Source organism: Podarcis vaucheri (genome assembly GCF_965113315.1).
Source record: "Podarcis vaucheri genome assembly, chromosome: 1".
In the NCBI taxonomy this organism is placed as follows: domain Eukaryota; kingdom Metazoa; phylum Chordata; class Lepidosauria; order Squamata; family Lacertidae; genus Podarcis; species Podarcis vaucheri.
Genome location: NC_138759.1, coordinates 43,186,305 through 43,192,304, shown reverse-complemented (window position 1 = coordinate 43,192,304; position 6,000 = coordinate 43,186,305). Strand labels below are relative to the sequence as shown.

The following is a 6,000-nucleotide window of genomic DNA, read 5'->3' as shown; positions in this document are numbered from 1 at the left end:
ACATGTTAACTAAGACCCAAAGTAGACAACATGCTCAGAGGACTGTGATGGGATTTCTCGTGTGTGTGTGTGTGTGTGTGTGTGTGTGTGTGTGTGTGTTTGTTTGTTTCAGAGCAACCACACAACCACAGGAGAGTGAGGGGTTGGCTATAATCAGGACAGCAGCACTAAGGATATTTAACCTTTTTCTAGTGCCATTCTCCTGACACAAACTTTCCCTCCAAAGCTGATATCTGCCCTATGGGGCAAAACATATTGGCAGACAACAACTTTACCAAAGGTGTCGTGGGTTTTGAAGACGCTCAAACTCAGGACGAAAGGAAGTAACGTGCTAAGAGGAAGGCATGCTTGGAAAACCCTCACCACGATCAACACCCGCCTGGAAACCTATGTCCCCACTGTGGAAAGACATGTGGATCCACAATTGGCCTCCACTTATGGACTCACTGATAAAACCATGTTTATGGAAGACAATCTTACTTGGCAAAGTGATTGCCAAAGAAGAAGAATATTGGCACCACAGAGGTACTAGTATATTGCTCATTGGGCAAATAGCACTTTGTGGGGGAGCGAGTAGATTTATGTGGGGAAACTGCAGAGGGAAAGGGCTAAGCATGACCTCCAGAGCCATTTCTCCATCAGAATACTCCTCCCTGCTGCTGATCTGAACTTTAAAATACCAACACAGGAGAGTCATGAGTATTGTCCAGTTTGGCCAATGGCCCTAACCAATGAATGCATTTCACATCAGGTGCATAAAAGTTAGTCTTCAGTGACACCAGGCCTTCCCCCCCAGTTTCCAATCTGGTTATTACTTCATTTCTCTAATAATTGAATTACAATATGGTGCAACTTGATTTATTATTTCTGACAAAGCGCAAAATGTGGAGAGTTTTCCATTCGATTCATGGAACTGCTGTGCCAAATATTTGTTTACTGCTTACAGATAAGTATCACCACCAGAGTGATATTTCTGTCCTATCAAACTGTTATCACACTGGAGCTCAGAGAACAAAGAGCACTTTCTCCATTTGGGTTTTTTTGTTTTGTTTTTGGCCAACATTTACTGTGTGCTTTCTGGGAGGGAGTCCTATGATATGGAGAGAGGGAGAATGTCTGATGAGAGGAATTTCATTTAGCTAACTCTACCCCAGGCTTATCTTTGGGCAGGGTCCCTTCCTTCCCACATGGTAAAGCTGGATGTCTTTGAACTACAAGCGTTGTGATGTGTATCCCAGCTGTGTTTAATGTCCAAGAAGCATGCAGAGTGAGTTTATATGCTCGGCCTTGGGGAATGTACTTAATGTCAATTCCTCACACCATCTGGCCATTGGTTGGCAGATAGCGCTGGATGCTGCTAATGCAAGTGCAAGTGATACAACAAAGATTCATCATTGGACCACAACCCAACACATGGCCAGACATTAAGAGTATTTTTTTTAAAAAAATCAATGTATTTAACCTTGAAGCGATCATAAAACAACATTACTTGCAAATATGTGCCTTCAGGTTTAACAACTGTTGTCATTTTCCTCCCAGATGTAACTTAATAAGAAGTCGGCAGTGTATCCAAGGAATGTGAAAACACTCATTCTGGCCAAAAAGATGCACTTGCCATATAATTGCCCTGAACCAGACAGTTTTTATTTATTTGACAAGCCAACAGGCCCAGATAGGATTGATTCAGAATGAGTAAAGTTTTACGACAAAGTGCCCATTTCCTTAATTAAATAATACCCATCTGCACATGAAGCCTAGCCCTCGGGTTTTGGATAAAACAATGCTCGAGGAATTGATAGATCTGGCAGGATGAAATCTAAGAATTTCAACACTGCATGAAGTAAAATAATTCTGAAACAGATCTTTCAGATACTGACTACAATGCTTCTGTTTATGCATTAATTTATTTAACTATCTAAGGCTCAAGTTGGGCATACATATTAATATGGATTGCTGTTGTTTAGTTGTTTAGTCGTGTCTGACTCTTCGTGACCCCATGGACCAGAGCACGCCAGGAACTCCTGTCTTCCACTGCCTCCCGCAGTTTGGTCAAACTCATGTTAGTAGCTTCGAGAACACTGTCCAACCACCTCATCCTCTGTCGTCCCCTTCTTCTTGTGCCCTCCATCTTTCCCAACATCAGGGTCTTTTCCAGGGAGTCTTCTCTTCTCATGAGGTGGCCATAGTATTGGAGCCTCAGCTTCATGATCTGCCCTTCCAGTGAGCACTGAGGGCTGATTTCCTTAAGAATGGATAGGTTTGATCTTCTTGCAGTCCATGGGACTCTCAAAAGTCTCCTCCAGCACCATAATTCAAAAGCATCGATTCTTTGGCGATCAGCCTTCTTTAGGGTCCAGCTCTCACTTCCATACATCACTATAATATGGATTAATAATACACAAATTTCCAGGACACACAGGGCAATTCTATATCTCCTTACTGCTCCAAGATATAAATCCTGATATAACATATTCAGTTGCCAGATATTGTGCTGCTATGATTGACATATGTCAGAGGATGGTATGTGCCACACAGCAGGTCTAAAACTGAAGGTTTGTTTGACATGTTTTATGTGTTTTTATCTTATGCTGGTCTATGACTGTAAAAAAGATTTGGACTGGATAGTGTGTTTACAGTAGAATTTGCATTAACTACTGGTTGATTTAACATCTTTTATCAACCAGTGGTTAATATTGTGGTTGTTAATTCCTAAATGTGAACCCTTAGTCCATTTTAGATGTTGCTTAAAGTGGGGCTTTGTTGGTGGTGCTTACAATGATTAACATAAGTATATTAGAAATGGTATTTGTGGTTTGTTGAAGTCCATTTTGCATTAAGTGACACAGTATAACAACAACAGCAGCAGCAACAACAACAACAACAACAACAACAACAACAACAACAACAACAACAAAACATAGCTGATTTATCTACCTTGAAGTCTGGTTTCCCAGTTTTTTTGATGTTCTGATTTCACCTTTCGTTGTTTCCTTAAACAGTTAAGGGGGGGGAGGGAATCAGATGCTGAGTTGCTACATTAAAGCAATGTGCTTTAAATATAACTTCGATCATCCACAAAACCAACAAGCTTGTTTGCTAATCATTTAAGATACCTTTACTCAGGATTAAACAGATCATTCTCAGCCCATGTCAGCTTTCTATGTCTTCATTCTAAGTCCATTCTGTCCCATTTCCAAATTAATCTGTGGATTTTAAAAATAAACATTTGATACATATTTAAATATGTATTTTTGAATGTATTTTCTCACAAAACATGCATTTATAGACATTTTCTCTCGAACTACGCATTTCTGAATGTATTTTCTCCTAAAATACTTGTTTTGGTATGTTGCTTGAGCTCAGGACTCCACTTGCAAAATTCAGAGGAGTGAAAAACCTGAAGAGATAATTACATTCTGGCACATGTTGGCCCAGAAGATGCAGATCACATTGAACTTTGTGAAGAACAAATTTCTCAAGAATCCCTTGGCCAGACTACAGCTTATGCTTAATGTGTAACATGTAGCTACATTACTTGATTTGCTTTAATTCATCAATTACAGCCCCTGGTGAGACTTGACATAATCACAATGTGATGATTAGCACAATTAGCAGTATTAAGCTTGTATATGGGTGAGGGTTGAGCCACAAAGCTGGGCCATGTCCAAAGACCAGCAGTGAGGAGCAAGGCGGCAGAGAGGCGAGAGAAAAGCAAGATTAAAGTAAGCGCAATAGCCTCTTACAAAAGATGGAGGCTCTTCTCTTAGTATGAAAGCTGTACCTTTCTCTCAGAAAAAAGCTCAAATATCATTATTTTGTTTGTGAACTGCCTCCACGTGTAGTGGAGAGCGATTTTTTTTTAAAAAAAAACCAATCAATCAATAAAGACAATAAGGTAAATCCCTGAAAACTTGAGCCAGGGCAAGGAGAAACTTGTCTGAAAACCTGGAGAGCTGCTGCCCATATAGTATAGACCAGGGTTTCCCAAACTTGGGTCTCCAGCTGTTTTTGGACTACAACTCCCATCAACCCTAGCTAGCAAGACCAGTGGTCATGGATGATGGGAATTGTAGTCCCAAAACAGCTGGAGACCAAAGTTTGGGAAACACTGGTATAGACAATAGATGGACCAATGGCCTGGTAAGGCAGCTTCCTATGTTCCTAATGTGCAGGAGAGGGGAGGGAACTATTTTTATTAAGCCTTGTAGCTTCACATCAGGGAGGGTGATTTTCAGTGGTTGTGGCTGGAGCAGGAAGGGATAAATGGCTCTTCCCTGTACACTGTGATCCGAATAATAATAAGTCTCCCTCTCATGGCTGTAATGAATTAAAAACAAACACGAGACATAGTTGAACGCTACACATCTGGCCACCATAGCTGGAAACTGGACGTGGGACTTTCGTTCTTAAACTTCGTGCAAATGAAGTTTGCTGCACAAATATCACTCCAAATTACAAATCTTCCAGTGCCTAACATTGGGATTTTCTGCGCCATTGACTGTTAACCATGACTGCTAACCATGAACACGCCTATATTTCCTTCTGGGTGTCTGATTGTTGGTAGACATACCGGAGAGTTTAAGCACGGCTATTTGAGCCAAACCCAGTCTGGGCTGCCTCCTCTGCAGTCACAAGCGCATCTAATGCAGAATGACAGGGGCTGTTGTGCTGAGTCAGCCATCTGGTTTATCAGTCTCGGTACGGGTTCTTGGGATGGTGCCCTGGCAGGCACTGCCACTCCTAATGGTGACCTCCTTTGGCCATCCCAAGTCATCAGTCACTTGGAGGCTCCCTTTTCTATGCTTTACAACTCTTTTGTTCGGATGCACTCATTCTTGCATAATTGAGGCCTGAACGAGTGCTTTTACTCAGCTAGGTTTTTAAAGATGTGCTCTTATTTAATGTGTAGAGTTAACTGTCCAAAGGCAAAAAGGCACCAATTAATTCTCAAGTGGTTTTATTCCACCTTGATGAAACGATAATTTGGTGATGGGGGAGGAGCATCTGTGATTACCAGGAGCAACAAGCATAGTGGGGTGTGTCTATTGGTCTACCTGCATAGACTTGACGTCACCTCTGCCCTGGTGCACCCCTCTGCATTCAGGACCATGCCAGCACAGTACTGTCCCACTGGACCAGCGGCCCCTGGGGATGATGTCTGTTCCCTTGTTACTCTAGAGCAGCGGTTCTCAACCTGTGGGTCTCCAGATGTTGTTGGACTACAACTCCCATCATCCCTGAGCTCTGGCCTTGCTAGCTAGGGGTGATGGGAGTTGTAGTTTGACAACATCTGGGGACCCACAGGTTGAGAAAGGCTGCTTTAGAGATAAACAGTGCGAGGAACTGGATAGCTCAGTTGGTTACAGCATGGTGTTGATAACACCAACATACCCTCTAACATTTTGCTGATGAAAATAGGGACGTCTCATTCCATAATGATATTTTTACCATTTATACCCCACACATCTTAGTGAGTTGCCACAGCCTCTCTGGGCAGTTTCCAACATATGTAGAAACATAATAAAACATTTTTTTAAAAAACCCTTTCCCTATACAGGTTTGCCTTCAGGTGGCTCAGGGGTCGGATAACTCCATACCCTCCAGTGAAAACAGAAATACCCTACCATACCCTTCAACATTTCTCCAGTGAAAATAGGGACAGGGAAATGGGACATTCCAGGATCAAACCAGAAACTGGGACGGCTTCTCTAAAATCAGGGATGTCCCTGGAGAATAGGGACACTTGGAGGGTCTGCACCAAGGTTGCAGGTTTGGTCCCTGTATGGGACAGCTACATATTCTTGCATTGCAGGGGGTTGGACTAGATGATCCTCAGGGTCTCTTCCAACTTACAGTTCTATGAGTAAGAATACAATGGCAAATCATATTGCCTAAATTGCCCATTTGATGTCATCCCGGATGCATGGGTCCTGCTTATTTATAAGCAGTTCTTGCCTAGCGGAATAAAATTCTAAGCAGTGTGGGTGGCATCCTATCATG

The 6,000-nt window shown here is 42.2% G+C and overlaps 1 long non-coding RNA gene across 1 annotated transcript in view; it reads right to left on the bottom strand.

Annotated features, from left to right (window-relative positions):
* Positions 1-2,940: 2,940 nt before the first annotated feature.
* The window catches only part of LOC309542817, a 33,251-nt gene continuing 30,191 nt past the window's right edge, over positions 2,941-6,000 (bottom strand). The window contains exon 3 of the long non-coding RNA XR_014224456.1: positions 2,941-3,203. This is a non-coding gene — a long non-coding RNA (uncharacterized lncRNA). The remainder of the gene's footprint in view (positions 3,204-6,000) is intronic.